We start from the raw sequence: 20,057 nt of genomic DNA, 5'->3' as shown, positions 1-20,057 counted from the left end.
AACACAAAAGGGGGGACCCTTATATCCCCGACACAAAAACATATAAGTGGGGACCCTTATATCCGGGACATAAAAACACATAAGGGGGGACCCTTATATCCGGGACATAAAAACACATAAGGGGGACCCCTTATATCCGGGACATAAAAACACATAAGGGGGGACCCTTAAATCCCCAACATAAAAACACATAATGGGGGACCCTTATATCCCCGACATAAAAACACAAAAGCGGGGACCCTTATATCCCCGACATAAAAACACATAAGGGGGGACCCTTATCTCCGGGACATGAAACACATCATGGGCAGACCCTTATATCCGGGACATGAAACACATCATGGGCAGACCCTTATATCCGGGACATGAAACACATAAGGGGGAACCCTTATATCCCCAACACAAAAACACATAAGGGGGGACGCTTATATCCCCAACACAAAAACACATAAGGGGGGACACTTATATCCCCGACATAAAAACACATAAGGGGGGACCCTTATATCCCCGACATAAAAACACATAAGGGGGGACCCTTATATCCGGGACATAAAGACACATAAGGGGGACCCTTATATCCGGGACATAAAAACACAAAAGGGGGGACCCTTATATCCTCGACATAAAAACACAAAAGGGGGGACCCTTATATCCCCGACATAAAAACACAATGGGGGACCCTTAAATCCCCGACATAAAAACACATAAGGGGGGACCCTTATATCCCCGACATAAAAACACATAAGGGGGGACCCTTATATCCCCGACATAAAACACATAAGGGGGGACCCTTATATCCGGGACATGAAACACATCATGGGCAGACCCTTATATCCGGGACATGAAACACATCATGGGCAGACCCTTATATCCGGAACATGAAACACATAATGGGCAGACCCTTATATCCGGGACATGAAACACATAATGGGCAGACCCTTATATCCGGGACATGAAACACATAATGGGCAGACCCTTATATCCGGGACATGAAACACATAAGGGGGGACCCTTATATCCGGGACATAAAAACACATAAGGGGGGACCCTTATATCCGGGACATAAAAACACATAAGGGGGGACCCTTATATCCCCAACATAAAAACACATAAGGGGGGAACCTTATATCCCCGACATAAAAACACATAAGGGGGGATCCTTATATCCCCGACATAAAAACACATAAGGGGGGACCCTTATATCCGGGACATGAAACACATAATGGGCAGACCCTTATATCCGGGACATGAAACACATCATGGGCAGACCCTTATATCCGGGACATGAAACACATAATGGGCAGACCCTTATATCCGGGACATGAAACACATAAGGGGGGACCCTTATATCCCCGACACAAAAACACATAAGGGGGACCCTTATATCCGGGACATAAAAACACATAAGGGAGGACCCTTATATCCGGGACATAAAAACACATAAGGGGGGACCCTTATATCCCCGACATAAAAACACATAAGGGGGACCCTTATATCCCCGACATAAAAACACATAAGGGGGGACCCTTATATCCGGGACATGAAACACATCATGGGCAGACCCTTATATCCGGAACATGAAACACATCATGGGCAGACCCTTATATCCAGGACATGAAACACATAAGGAGGGACCCTTATATCCCTGACATAAAAACACATAAGGGGGGGACCCTTATATCCCCGACATAAAAACACATAAGGGAGGACCCTTATATCCGGGACATAAAAACACATAAGCGGAGACCCTTATATCCGGGACATAAAAACACATAAGGGGGGACCCTTATATCCGGGACATAAAAACACATAAGGGGGGACCCTTATATCCCCGACATAAAAACATAAGGGGGACCCTTATATCCGGGACATGAAACACATAATGGGCAGACCCTTATATCCCCGACATAAAAACACATAAGGGGGGACCCTTATATCCGGGACATGAAACACATAATGGGCAGACCCTTATATCCGGGACATGAAACACATAAGGGGGGACCCTTATATCCCCGACACAAAAACATATAAGGGGGACCCTTATATCCGGGACATAAAAACACATAAGGGAGGACCCTTATATCCGGGACATAAAAACACATAAGGGGGGACCCTTATATCCCCGACATAAAAACACATAAGGGGGACCCTTATATCCCCGACATAAAAACACATAAGGGGGGACCCTTATATCCGGGACATGAAACACATCATGGGCAGACCCTTATATCCGGAACATGAAACACATAATGGGCAGACCCTTATATCCGGGACATGAAACACATAAGGAGGGACCCTTATACCTCCGACATAAAAACACATAAGGGGGGGACCCTTATATCCCCGACATAAAAACACATAACGGAGGACCCTTATATCCGGGACATAAAAACACATAAGCGGAGACCCTTATATCCGGGACATAAAAACACATAAGGGGGGACCCTTATATCCGGGACATAAAAACACATAAGAGGGGACCCTTATATCCCCGACATAAAAACATAAGGGGGACCCTTATATCCGGGACATGAAACACATAATGGGCAGACCCTTATATCCCCGACATAAAAACACATAAGGGGGGACCCTTATATCCGGGACATGAAACACATCATGGGCAGATCCTTATATCCGGGACATGAAACACATCATGGGCAGACCCTTATATCCGGGACATGAAACACATCATTGGCAGACCCTTATATCCGGGACATGTAACACATAAGGGGGAACCCTTATATCCCCAACATAAAAACACATAAGGGGGGACCCTTATATCCGGGACATGAAACACATAAGTGGGAACCCTTATATCCGGGACTTAAAACACATAAGGGGGGTCCCTTATATCCGGGACATAAAAACACATAAGGGGGGACCCTTATATCCCTGACATAAAAACACATAAGGGGGGACCCTTATATCCGGGACATGAAACACATCATGGGCAGACCCTTATATCCGGGACATGAAACACATAATGGGCAGACCCTTATATCCCCGACATAAAAACACATAAGGGGGGACACTTATATCCCCAACATAAAAACACATAAGGGGGGACCCTTATATCCGGGACATGAAACACATCATGGGCAGACCCTTATATCCGGGACATGAAACACATCATGGGCAGACCCTTATATCCGGGACATGAAACACATAAGGGGGAACCCTTATATCCCCAACATAAAAACACATAAGGGGGGACCCTTATATCCGGGACATGAAACACATAAGGGGGAACCCTTATATCCGGGACATGAAACACATCATGGGCAGACCCTTATATCCGGGACATGAAACACATCATGGGCAGACCCTTATATCCGGGACATGAAACACATAATGGGCAGACCCTTATATCCCCGACATAAAAACACATAAGGGGGGACCCTTATATCCCCGACATGAAAACACATAAGGGGGGACCCTTATATCCCCGACATAAAAACACATAAGGGGGGACCCTTATATCCGGGACATAAAAACACATAAGGGGGGACCCTTATATCCGGGACATAAAAACACATAAGGGGGGACCCTTATATCCCCGACATAAAAACACATAAGGGGGAACCCTTATATCCGGGACATGAAGCACATCATGGGCAGACCCTTATATCCGGGACATGAAACACATAAGGGGGAACCCTTATATCCGGGACATAAAACACATAAGGGGGGACCCTTATATCCCCGACACAAAAAAAACATAAGGGGGGACCCTTATATCCCCGACACAAAAACACATAAGGGGGGACCCTTATATCCCCGACACAAAAACACATAAGGAGGGACCCTTATATCCCCGACATAAAAACACATAAGGGGGGACCCTTATATCACCGACATAAAAACACATAAGGGGGGACCCTTATATCCGGGGTTTAAAACACATAAGGGGGGACCCTTATATCCGGGACATGAAACACATAATGGTCAGACCCTTATATCCCCGACATAAAAACACATAAGGGGGGACCCTTATATACCCAACATAAAAACACATAAGGGGGGACCCTTATATCCCTGACATAAAAACACATAAGGGGGGACCCTTATATCCGGGACATGAAACGCATCATGTGCAGACCCTTATATCCGGGACATGAAACACATAAGGGGGGACCCTTATATCCGGGACATAAAAATGCATAAGGGGGGACCCTTATATCCCCGACATAAAAACACATAAGGGGGGACTCTTATATCCGGGACATGAAACACATCATGGGCAGACCCTTATATCCGGGACATGAAACACATCATGGGCAAACCCTTATATGCTGGACATGAAACACATAAGGGGGAACCCTTATATCCAGGACTTAAAACACAAAAGGGGGGACCCTTATATCCCTGACACAAAAACACATAAGGGGGGACCCTTAAATCCCCGACATAAAAACACATAAGGGGGGACCCTTATATCCCCGACATAAAAACACATAAGGGGGGACCCTTATATCCCCGACATAAAAACACATAAGGGGGTGACCCTTATATCCGGGGTTTAAAACACATAAGGGGGGACCCTTATATCCAGGACATGAAATACATAATGGTCAGACCCTTATATCCCTGACATAAAAACACATAAGGGGGGACCCTTATATCCCCGACATAAAAACACATAAGGGGGGACCCTTATATCCCCGACATAAAAACACATAATGGGGAACCCTTATATCCGGGGTTTAAAACACATAAGGGGGGACCCTTATATCCGGGACATGAAACACATAATGGTCAGACCCTTATATCCGGGACATAAAAACACATAAGGGGGGACCCTTATGTCCGGGACATAAAAACACATAAGGGGGGACCCTTATATCCCCAACATAAAAACACATAAGGGGGGACCCTTATATCCCTGACATAAAAACACATAAGGGGGGACCCTTATATCCCCGACATAAAAACACATAAGGGGGGACCCTTATATCCGGGACATGAAACACATCATGGGCAGACCCTTATATCCGGGACATAAAAACACATAAGCGGGGACCCTTATATCCGGGACATAAAAACACATAAGGGGGGACCCTTATATCCGGGACATAAAAACACATAAGGGGGGACCCTTATATCCCCGACATAAAAACACAAGGGGGACCCTTATATCCGGGACATGAAACACATAATGGGCAGACCCTTATATCCCCGACATAAAAACACATAAGGGGGGACCCTTATATCCGGGACATGAAACACATCATGGGCAGACCCTTATATCCAGGACATGAAACACAACATGGGCAGACCCTTATATCCGGGACATGAAACACATCATGGGCAGACCCTTATATCCGGGACATGAAACACATAATGGGCAGACCCTTATATCCGGGACATGAAACACATAAGGGGGAACCCTTATATCCCCGACACAAAAACACATAAGGGGGGACCCTTATATCCCCGACATAAAAACACATAAGGGGGGACCATTATATCCCCGACACAAAAACACATAAGGGGGGACCCTTATATCCGGGACATAAAAACACATAAGGGGGGACCCTTATATCCGGGACATAAAAACACATAAGGGGGGACCCTTATATCCCTGACATAAAAACATAAGGGGGACCCTTATATCCGGGACATGAAACACATAATGGGCAGACCCTTATATCCCCGACATAAAAACACATAAGGGGGGACCCTTATATCCGGGACATGAAACACATTATGGGCAGACCCTTATATCCGGGACATGAAACACATAATGGGCAGACCCTTATATCCCCAACATAAAAACTATAAGGGGGGACCCTTATATCCGGGACATGAAACACATCATGGGCAGACCCTTATATCCCCGACACAAAAACACATAAGGGGGGACCCTTATATCCCCGACATAAAAACACATAAGGGGAGACCCTTATATCCGGGGTTTAAAACACATAAGGGGGGATGCTTATATCCGGGACATGAAACACATAATGGTCAGACCCTTATATCCCCGACATAAAAACACATAAGGGGGGACCCTTATATCCCCGACATAAAAACACATAAGGGGGGACCCTTATATCCCCGACATAAAAACATATAAGGGGGGACCCTTATATCCCCGACATAAAAACACATAAAGGGGACCCTTATATCCGGGACATGAAACACATCATGGGCAGACCCTTATATCCGGGACATGAAACACATCATGGGCAGACCCTTATATCCTGGACATGAAACACATCATGGGCAGACCCTTATATCCGGGACATGAAACACATAATGGGCAGACCCTTATATCCGGGACATGAAACACATAAGGAGGGACCCTTATATCCCCGACACAAAAACACATAAGGGGGACCCTTATATCCGGGACATAAAAACACATAAGGGGGGACCCTTATATCCGGGACATAAAAACACATAAGGGGGGACCCTTATATCCCCGACATAAAAACACATAAGGGGGGACCCTTATATCCGGGACATAAAAACACATAAGGGGGGACCCTTATATCCGGGACATAAAGACACATAAGGGGGACCCCTATATCCGGGACATGAAACACATTAATGGGCAGACCCTTATATCCGGGACATGAAACACATCATGGGCAGACCCTTATATCTGGGACATGAAACACATAATGGGCAGACCCTTATATCCGGGACATGAAACACATAAGGGGGACCCTTATATTCCCGACACAAAAACACATAAGGGGGGACCCTTATATCCGGGACATAAAAACACATAAGGGGGGACCCTTATATCCGGGACATAAAACCACATAAGGGGGACCCTTATATCCCCAACATAAAAACACATAAGGGGGGACCCTTATATCCCCGACATAAAAACACATAAGGGTGGACCCTTATATCCGGGACATAAAAACACATAAGGGGGGACCCTTATATCCGGGACATAAAGACACATAAGGGGGACCCCTATATCCGGGACATGAAACACATCATGGGCAGACCCTTATATCCGGGACATGAAACACATCATGGGCAGACCCTTATATCTGGGACATGAAACACATAATGGGCAGACCCTTATATCCGGGACATGAAACACATAAGGGGGACCCTTATATCCCCGACACAAAAACACATAAGGGGGGACCCTTATATCCGGGACATAAAAACACATAAGGGGGGACCCTTATATCCGGGACATAAAACCACATAAGGGGGACCCTTATATCCCCAACATAAAAACACATAAGGGGGGACCCTTATATCCCCGACATAAAAACACATAAGTGGGGACCCTTATATCCCCGACATAAAAACATAAGGGGGACCCTTATATCCGGGACATGAAACACATAATGGGCAGACCCTTATATCCCCGACATAAAAACACATAAGGGGGGACCCTTATATCCGGGACATGAAACACATCATGGGCAGATCCTTATATCCGGGACATGAAACACATCATGGGCAGACCCTTATATCCGGGACATGAAACACATCATGGGCAGACCCTTATATCCGGGACATGTAACACATAAGGGGGAACCCTTATATCCCCAACATAAAAACACATAAGGGGGGACCCTTATATCCGGGACATGAAACACATACGTGGGAACCCTTATATCCGGGACTTAAAACACATAAGGGGGGACCCTTATATCCGGGACATAAAAACACATAAGGGGGTACCCTTATATCCCTGACATAAAAACACATAAGGGGGGACCCTTATATCCGGGACATGAAACACATCATGGGCAGACCCTTATATCCGGGACATGAAACACATAATGGGCAGACCCTTATATCCCCGACATAAAAACACATAAGGGGGGACACTTATATCTCCAACATAAAAACACATAAGGGGGGACCCTTATATCCGGGACATGAAACACATCATGGGCAGACCCTTATATCCGGGACATGAAACACATCATGGGCAGACCCTTATATCCGGGACATGAAACACATAAGGGGGAACCCTTATATCCCCAACATAAAAACACATAAGGGGGGACCCTTATATCCGGGACATGAAACACATAAGGGGGAACCCTTATATCCGGGACATGAAACACATCATGGGCAGACCCTTATATCCGGGACATGAAACACATCATGGGCAGACCCTTATATCCGGGACATGAAACACATAATGGGCAGACCCTTATATCCCCGACATAAAAACACATAAGGGGGGACCCTTATATCCCCGACATAAAAACACATAAGGGGGGACCCTTATATCCGGGACATAAAAACACATAAGGGGGGACCCTTATATCCGGGACATAAAAACACATAAGGGGGGACCCTTATATCCGGGACATAAAAACACATAAGGGGGGACCCTTATATCCCCGACATAAAAACACATAAGGGGGAACCCTTATATCCGGGACATGAAGCACATCATGGGCAGACCCTTATATCCGGGACATGAAACACATCATGGGCAGACCCTTATATCCGGGACATGAAACACATAAGGGGGAACCCTTATATCCGGGACATAAAACACATAAGGGGGGACCCTTATATCCCCGACACAAAAAAACATAAGGGGGGATCCTTATATCCCCGACATAAAAACACATAAGGGGGGACCCTTATATCCCCGACACAAAAACACATAAGGAGGGACCCTTATATCCCCGACATAAAAACACATAAGGGGGGCATCTTATATACCCAACATAAAAACACATAAGGGGGGACCCTTATATCACCGACATAAAAACACATAAGGGGGGACCCTTATATCCGGGGTTTCAAACACATAAGGGGGGACCCTTATATCCGGGACATGAAACACATAATGGTCAGACCCTTATATCCCCGACATAAAAACACATAAGGGGGGACCCTTATATACCCAACATAAAAACACATAAGGGGGGACCCTTATATCCCCGACATAAAAACACATAAGGGGGGACCCTTATATCCGGGACATGAAACGCATCATGGGCAGACCCTTATATCCGGGACATGAAACACATAAGGGGGGACCCTTATATCCGGGACATAAAAATACATAAGGGGGGACCCTTATATCCCCGACATAAAAACACATAAGGGGGGACTCTTATATGCGGGACATGAAACACATCATGGGCAGACCCTTATATCCGGGACATGAAACACATCATGGGCAGACCCTTATATCCTGGACATGAAACACATAAGGGGGAACCTTTATATCCAGGACTTAAAACACAAAAGGGGGGACCCTTATATCCCTGACACAAAAACACATAAGGGGGGACCCTTAAATCCCCGACATAAAAACACATAAGGGGGGACCCTTATATCCCCGACATAAAAACACATAAGGGGGGACCCTTATATCCCCGACATAAAAACACATAAGGGGGTGACCCTTATATCCGGGGTTTAAAACACATAAGGGGGGACCCTTATATCCAGGACATGAAATACATAATGGTCAGACCCTTATATCCCTGACATAAAAACACATAGGGGGGACCCTTATATCCCCGACATAAAAACACATAAGGGGGGACCCTTATATCCCCGACATAAAAACACATAATGGGGAACCCTTATATCCGGGGTTTAAAACACATAAGGGGGGACCCTTATATCCGGGACATGAAACACATAATGGTCAGACCCTTATATCCGGGACATAAAAACACATAAGGGGGGACCCTTATATCCGGGACATAAAAACACATAAGGGGGGACCCTTATATCCCCAACATAAAAACACATAAGGGGGGACCCTTATATCCCAGACATAAAAACACATAAGGGGGGACCCTTATATCCCCGACATAAAAACACATAAAGGGGGACCCTTATATCCGGGACATGAAACACATCATGGGCAGACCCTTATATCCGGGACATAAAAACACATAAGCGGGGACCCTTATATCCGGGACATAAAAACACATAAGGGGGGACCCTTATATCCGGGACATAAAAACACATAAGGGGGGACCCTTATATCCCCGACATAAAAACATAAGGGGGAGCCTTATATCCGGGACATGAAACACATAATGGGCAGACCCTTATATTCCCGACATAAAAACACATAAGGGGGGACCCTTATATCCGGGACATGAAACACATCATGGGCAGACCCTTATATCCAGGACATGAAACACAACATGGGCAGACCCTTATATCCGGGACATGAAACACATCATGGGCAGACCCTTATATCCGGAACATGAAACACATAATGGGCAGACCCTTATATCCGGGACATGAAACACATAAGGGGGAACCCTTATATCCCCGACACAAAAACACATAAGGGGGGACCCTTATATCCCCGACATAAAAACACATAAGGGGGGACCCTTATATCCCCGACACAAAAACACATAAGGGGGGACCCTTATATCCGGGACATAAAAACACATAAGGGGGGACCCTTATATCCGGGACATAAAAACACATAAGGGGGGACCCTTATATCCCTGACATAAAAACATAAGGGGGACCCTTATATCCGGGACATGAAACACATAATGGGCAGACCCTTATATCCCCGACATAAAAACACATAAGGGGGGACCCTTATATCCGGGACATGAAACACATTATGGGCAGACCCTTATATCCGGGACATGAAACACATAATGGGCAGACCCTTATATCCCCAACATAAAAACTATAAGGGGGGACCCTTATATCCGGGACATGAAACACATCATGGGCAGACCCTTATATCCCCGACACAAAAACACATAAGGGGGGACCCTTATATCCCCGACATAAAAACACATAAGGGGGGACCCTTATATCCCCGACATAAAAACTCATAAGGGGGGACCCTTATATCCCCGACATAAAAACACATAAGGGGAGACCCTTATATCCGGGGTTTAAAACACATAAGGGGGGATGCTTATATCCGGGACATGAAACACATAATGGTCAGACCCTTATATCCCCGACATAAAAACACATAAAGTGGGACCCTTATATCCCCGACATAAAAACATATAAGAGGGGACCCTTATATCCCCGACATAAAAACACATAAAGGGGACCCTTATATCCGGGACATGAAACACATCATGGGCAGACCCTTATATCCGGGACATGAAACACATCATGGGCAGACCCTTATATCCTGGACATGAAACACATCATGGGCAGACCCTTATATCCGGGACATGAAACACATTATGGGCAGACCCTTATATCCGGGACATGAAACACATAAGGAGGGACCCTTATATCCCCGACACAAAAACACATAAGGGGGACCCTTATATCCGGGACATAAAAACACATAAGGGGGGACCCTTATATCCGGGACATAAAAACACATAAGGGGGGACCCTTATATCCCCGACATAAAAACACATAAGGGGGGACCCTTATATCCGGGACATAAAAACACATAAGGGGGGACCCTTATATCCGGGACATAAAGACACATAAGGGGGACCCCTATATCCGGGACATGAAACACATTAATGGGCAGACCCTTATATCCGGGACATGAAACACATCATGGGCAGACCCTTATATCTGGGACATGAAACACATAATGGGCAGACCCTTATATCCGGGACATGAAACACATAAGGGGGACCCTTATATTCCCGACACAAAAACACATAAGGGGGGACCCTTATATCCGGGACATAAAAACACATAAGGGGGGACCCTTATATCCGGGACATAAAACCACATAAGGGGGACCCTTATATCCCCAACATAAAAACACATAAGGGGGGACCCTTATATCCCCGACATAAAAACACATAAGGGGGGACCCTTATATCCGGGACATAAAAACACATAAGGGGGGACCCTTATATCCGGGACATAAAGACACATAAGGGGGACCCCTATATCCGGGACATGAAACACATCATGGGCAGACCCTTATATCCGGGACATGAAACACATCATGGGCAGACCCTTATATCTGGGACATGAAACACATAATGGGCAGACCCTTATATCCGGGACATGAAACACATAAGGGGGACCCTTATATCCCCGACACAAAAACACATAAGGGGGGACCCTTATATCCGGGACATAAAAACACATAAGGGGGGACCCTTATATCCGGGACATAAAACCACATAAGGGGGACCCTTATATCCCCAACATAAAAACACATAAGGGGGGACCCTTATATCCCCGACATAAAAACACATAAGTGGGGACCCTTATATCCCCGACATAAAAACATAAGGGGGACCCTTATATCCGGGACATGAAACACATAATGGGCAGACCCTTATATCCCCGACATAAAAACACATAAGGGGGGACCCTTATATCCGGGACATGAAACACATCATGGGCAGATCCTTATATCCGGGACATGAAACACATCATGGGCAGACCCTTATATCCGAGACATGAAACACATCATGGGCAGACTCTTATATCCGGGACATGTAACACATAAGGGGGAACCCTTATATCCCCAACATAAAAACACATAAGGGGGGACCCTTATATCCGGGACATGAAACACATACGTGGGAACCCTTATATCCGGGACTTAAAACACATAAGGGGGGACCCTTATATCCGGGACATGAAACACATAAGGGGGAACCCTTATATCCGGGACATGAAACACATCATGGGCAGACCCTTATATCCGGGACATGAAACACATCATGGGCAGACCCTTATATCCGGGACATGAAACACATAATGGGCAGACCCTTATATCCCCGACATAAAAACACATAAGGGGGGACCCTTATATCCCCGACATAAAAACACATAAGGGGGGACCCTTATATCCCCGACATAAAAACACATAAGGGGGGACCCTTATATCCGGGACATAAAAACACATAAGGGGGGACCCTTATATCCGGGACATAAAAACACATAAGGGGGGACCCTTATATCCGGGACATAAAAACACATAAGGGGGGACCCTTATATCCCCGACATAAAAACACATAAGGGGGACCCTTATATCCGGGACATGAAACACATCATGGGCAGACCCTTATATCCGGGACATAAAACAAATAAGGGGGGACCCTTATATCCGGGACATAAAAACACATAAGGGGGGACCCTTATATCCCCAACATAAAAACACATAAGGGGGAACCCTTATATCCGGGACATGAAGCACATCATGGGCAGACCCTTATATCCGGGACATAAAACACATAAGGGGGGACCCTTATATCCCCGACACAAAAAAACATAAGGGGGGACCCTTATATCCCCGACATAAAAACACATAAGGGGGGACCCTTATATCCCCGACACAAAAACACATAAGGAGGGACCCTTATATCCCCGACATAAAAACACATAAGGGGGGACCCTTATATCCCCGACATAAAAACACATAAGGGGGGACCCTTAAATCCGGGGTTTAAAACACATAAGGGGGGATGCTTATATCCGGGACATGAAACACATAATGGTCAGACCCTTTTATCCCCGACATATAAACACATAAGGGGGGCATCTTATATACCCAACATAAAAACACATAAGGGGGGACCCTTATATCACCGACATAAAAACACATAAGGGGGGACCCTTATATTCGGGGTTTAAAACACATAAGGGGGGACCCTTATATCCGGGACATGAAACACATAATGGTCAGACCCTTATATCCCCGACATAAAAACACATAAGGGGGGACCCTTATATACCCAACATAAAAAAACATAAGGGGGGACCCATATATCCCCGACATAGAAACACATAAGGGGGGACCCTTATATCCGGGACATGAAACGCATCATTGGCAGACTCTTATATCCGGGACATGAAACACATAAGGGGGGACCCTTATATCCGGGACATAAAAATACATAAGGGGGGACCCTTATATCCCCGACATAAAAACACATAAGGGGGGACTCATATATCCGGGACATGAAACACATCATGGGCAGACCCTTATATCCGGGACATGAAACACATCATGGGCAGACCCTTATATCCGGGACATGAAACACATAAGGGGGAACCCTTATATCCAGGACTTAAAACACAAAAGGGGGGACCCTTATATCCCTGACACAAAAACACATAAGGGGGGACCCTTAAATCCCCGACATAAAAACACATAAGGGGGGACCCTTATATCCCCGACATAAAAACACATAAGGGGGGACCCTTATATCCCCGACATAAAAACACATAAGGGGGGACCCTTATATCCGGGGTTTAAAACACATAAGGGGGGACCCTTATATCCAGGACATGAAATACATAATGGTCAGACCCTTATATCCCTGACATAAAAACACATAAGGGGGGACCCTTATATCCCCGACATAAAAACACATAAGGGGGGACCCTTATATCCCCGACATAAAAACACATAATGGGTAACCCTTATATCCGGGGTTTAAAACACATAAGGGGGGACCATTATATCCGGGACATGAAACACATAATGGTCAGACCCTTATATCCCCGACATAAAAACACATAAGGGGGGACCCTTATATCCGGGACATAAAAACACATAAGGGGGGACCCTTATATCCCCAACATAAAAACACATAAGGGGGGACCCTTATATCCCAGACATAAAAACACATAAGGGGGGACCCTTATATCCCCGACATCAAAAAACATAAGGGGGGACCCTTATATCCGGGACATGAAACACATCATGGGCAGACCCTTATATCCGGGACATAAAAACACATAAGCGGGGACCCTTATATCCGGGACATAAAAACACATAAGGGGGGACCCTTATATCCGGGACATAAAAACACATAAGGGGGGACCCTTATATCCCCGACATAAAAACATAAGGGGGACCCTTATATCCGGGACATGAAACACATAATGGGCAGACCCTTATATCCCCGACATAAAAACACATAAGGGGGGACCCTTATATCCGGGACATGAAACACATCATGGGCAGACCCTTATATCCAGGACATGAAACACAACATGGGCAGACCCTTATATCCGGGACATGAAACACATCATGGGCAGACCCTTATATCCGGAACATGAAACACATAATGGGCAGACCCTTATATCCGGGACATGAAACACATAAGGGGGGACCCTTATATCCCCGACATAAAAACACATAAGGGGGGGACCCTTATATCCCCGACATAAAAACACATAAGGGAGGACCCTTATATCCGGGACATAAAAACACATAAGCGGGGACCCTTATATCCGGGACATAAAAACACATAAGGGGGGACCCTTATATCCGGGACATAAAAACACATAAATGGGACCCTTATATCCCTGACATAAAAACATAAGGGGGACCCTTATATCCGGGACATGAAACACATAATGGGCAGACCCTTATATCCCCGACATAAAAACACATAAGGGGGGACCCTTATATCCGGGACATGAAACACATCATGGGCAGACCCTTATATCCGGGACATGAAACACATCATGGGCAGACCCTTATATCCGGGACATGAAACACATAAGGGGGAACCCTTATATCCCCAACATAAAAACTATAAGGGGGGACCCTTATATCCGGGACATGAAACACATCATGGGCAGACCCTTATATCCCCGACACAAAAACACATAAGGGGGGACCCTTATATCCCCGACATAAAAACACATAAGGGGGGACCCTTATATCCCCGACATAAAAACACATAATGGGTAACCCTTATATCCGGGGTTTAAAACACATAAGGGGGGACCATTATATCCGGGACATGAAACACATAATGGTCAGACCCTTATATCCCCGACATAAAAACACATAAGGGGGGACCCTTATATCCGGGACATAAAAACACATAAGGGGGGACCCTTATATCCCCAACATAAAAACACATAAGGGGGGACCCTTATATCCCAGACATAAAAACACATAAGGGGGGACCCTTATATCCCCGACATCAAAAAACATAAGGGGGGACCCTTATATCCGGGACATGAAACACATCATGGGCAGACCCTTATATCCGGGACATAAAAACACATAAGCGGGGACCCTTATATCCGGGACATAAAAACACATAAGGGGGGACCCTTATATCCGGGACATAAAAACACATAAGGGGGGACCCTTATATCCCCGACATAAAAACATAAGGGGGACCCTTATATCCGGGACATGAAACACATAATGGGCAGACCCTTATATCCCCGACATAAAAACACATAAGGGGGGACCCTTATATCCGGGACATGAAACACATCATGGGCAGACCCTTATATCCAGGACATGAAACACAACATGGGCAGACCCTTATATCCGGGACATGAAACACATCATGGGCAGACCCTTATATCCGGAACATGAAACACATAATGGGCAGACCCTTATATCCGGGACATGAAACACATAAGGGGGGACCCTTATATCCCCGACATAAAAACACATAAGGGGGGGACCCTTATATCCCCGACATAAAAACACATAAGGGAGGACCCTTATATCCGGGACATAAAAACACATAAGCGGGGACCCTTATATCCGGGACATAAAAACACATAAGGGGGGACCCTTATATCCGGGACATAAAAACACATAAATGGGACCCTTATATCCCTGACATAAAAACATAAGGGGGACCCTTATATCCGGGACATGAAACACATAATGGGCAGACCCTTATATCCCCGACATAAAAACACATAAGGGGGGACCCTTATATCCGGGACATGAAACACATCATGGGCAGACCCTTATATCCGGGACATGAAACACATCATGGGCAGACCCTTATATCCGGGACATGAAACACATAAGGGGGAACCCTTATATCCCCAACATAAAAACTATAAGGGGGGACCCTTATATCCGGGACATGAAACACATCATGGGCAGACCCTTATATCCCCGACACAAAAACACCTAAGGGGGGACCCTTATATCCCCGACATAAAAACACATAAGGGGGGACCCTTATATCCCCGACACAAAAACACATAAGGGGGGACCCTTATATCCCCGACATAAAAACTCATAAGGGGGGATCCTTATATCCCCGACATAAAAACACATAAGGGGAGACCCTTATATCTGGGGTTTAAAACACATAAGGGGGGATGCTTATATCCGGGACATGAAACACATAATGGTCAGACCCTTATATCCCCGACATAAAAACACATAAGGGGGGACCCTTATATCCCCGACATAAAAACATATAAGGCGGACCCTTATATCCGGGACATGAAACACATCATGGGCAGACCCTTATATCCGGGACATGAAACACATCATGGGCAGACCCTTATATCCTGGACATGAAACACATCATGGGCAGACCCTTATATCCGGGACATGAAACACATAAGGAGGGACCCTTATATCCCCGACACAAAAACACATAAGGGGGACCCTTATATCCGGGACATAAAAACACATAAGGGGGGACCCTTATATCCGGGACATAAAAACACATAAGGGGGGACCCTTATATCCCCGACATAAAAACACATAAGGGGGGACCCTTATATCCGGGACATAAAAACACAGAAGGGGGGACCCTTATATCCGGGACATAAAGACACATAAGGGGGACCCCTATATCCGGGACATGAAACACATCATGGGCAGACCCTTATATCCGGGACATGAAACACATCATGGGCAGACCCTTATATCTGGGACGTGAAACACATAATGGGCAGACCCTTATATCCGGGACATGAAACACATAAGGGGGACCCTTATATCCCCGACACAAAAACACATAAGGGGGGACCCTTATATCCGGGACATAAAAACACATAAGGGGGGAGCATTATATCCGGGACATAAAACCACATAAGGGGGACCCTTATATCCCCAACATAAAAACACATAAGGGGGGACCCTTATATCCCCGACATAAAAACACATAAGGGGGGACCCTTATATCCGGGACATGAAACACATACGTGGGAACCCTTATATCCGGGACTTAAAACACATAAGGGGGGACCCTTATATCCCTGACATAAAAACACATAAGGGGGGACCCTTATATCCGGGACATGAAACACATAATGGGCAGACCCTTATATCCGGGACATGAAACACATAATGGGCAGACCCTTATATCCCCGACATAAAAACACATAAGGGGGGACACTTATATCCCCAACATAAAAACACATAAGGGGGGACCCTTATATCCCCGACATAAAAACACATAAGGGGGGACCCTTATATCCGGGACATGAAACACATACGTGGGAACCCTTATATCCGGGACTTAAAACACATAAGGGGGGACCCTTATATCCCTGACATAAAACACATAAGGGGGGACCCTTATATCCGGGACATGAAACACATCATGGGCAGACCCTTATATCCGGGACATGAAACACATCATGGGCAGACCCTTATATCCGGGACATGAAACACATAAGGGGGAACCCTTATATCCCCAACATAAAAACACATAAGGGGGGACCCTTATATCCGGGACATGAAACACATAAGGGGGAACCCTTATATCCGGGACATGAAACACATCATGGGCAGACCCTTATATCCGGGACATGAAACACATCATGGGCAGACCCTTATATCCGGGACATGAAACACATAATGGGCAGACCCTTATATCCCCGACATAAAAACACATAAGGGGGGACCCTTATATCCCCGACATAAAAACACATAAGGGGGGACCCTTATATCCGGGACATAAAAACACATAAGGGGGGACCCTTATATCCGGGACATAAAAACACATAAGGGGGGACCCTTATATCCGGGACATAAAAACACATAAGGGGGGACCCTTATATCCCCGACATAAAAACACATAGGGGGGACCCTTATATCCGGGACATGAAACACATCATGGGCAGACCCTTATATCCGGGACATAAAACAAATAAGGGGGGACCCTTATATCCGGGACATAAAAACACATAAGGGGGGACCCTTATATCCCCAACATAAAAACACATAAGGGGGAACCCTTATATCCGGGACATGAAGCACATCATGGGCAGACCCTTATATCCGGGACATGAAACACATCATGGGCAGACCCTTATATCCGGGACATGAAACACATAAGGGGGAACCCTTATATCCGGGACATAAAACACATAAGGGGGGACCCTTATATCCCCGACACAAAAAAACATAAGGGGGGACCCTTATATCCCCGACATAAAAACACATAAGGGGGGACCCTTATATCCCCGACACAAAAACACATAAGGAGGGACCCTTATATCCCCGACATAAAAACACATAAGGGGGGACCCTTATATCCCCGACATAAAAACACATAAGGGGGGACCCTTAAATCCGGGGTTTAAAACACATAAGGGGGGATGCTTATATCCGGGACATGAAACACATAATGGTCAGACCCTTTTATCCCCGACATAAAAACACATAAGGGGGGCATCTTATATAACCAACATAAAAACACATAAGGGGGGACCCTTATATCACCGACATAAAAACACATAAGGGGGGACCCTTATATCCGGGGTTTAAAACACATAAGGGGGGACCCTTATATCCGGGACATGAAACACATAATGGTCAGACCCTTATATCCCCGACATAAAAACACATAAGGGGGGACCCTTATATACCCAACATAAAAACACATAAGGGGGGACCCTTATATCCCCGATATACAAACACATAAGGGGGTACCCTTATATCCGGGACATGAAACGCATCATTGGCAGACTCTTATATCCGGGACATGAAACACATAAGGGGGGACCCTTATATCCGGGACATAAAAATACATAAGGGGGGACCCTTATATCCCCGACATAAAAACACATAAGGGGGGACTCTTATATCCGGGACATGAAACACATCATGGGCAGACCCTTATATCCGGGACATGAAACACATCATGGGCAGACCCTTATATCCGGGACATGAAACACATAAGGGGGAACCCTTATATCCAGGACTTAAAACACAAAAGGGGGGACCCTTATATCCCTGACACAAAAACACATAAGGGGGGACCCTTAAATCCCCGACATAAAAACACATAAGGGGGGACCCTTATATCCCCGACATAAAAACACATAAGGGGGACCCTTATATCCCCGACATAAAAACACATAAGGGGGGACCCTTATATCCGGGGTTTAAAACACATAAGGGGGGACCCTTATATCCAGGACATGAA

Source organism: Hyperolius riggenbachi, chromosome 8 (genome assembly GCF_040937935.1).
Source record: "Hyperolius riggenbachi isolate aHypRig1 chromosome 8, aHypRig1.pri, whole genome shotgun sequence".
In the NCBI taxonomy this organism is placed as follows: Eukaryota; Metazoa; Chordata; class Amphibia; order Anura; family Hyperoliidae; genus Hyperolius; species Hyperolius riggenbachi.
This window is presented reverse-complemented; position numbering follows the sequence as displayed.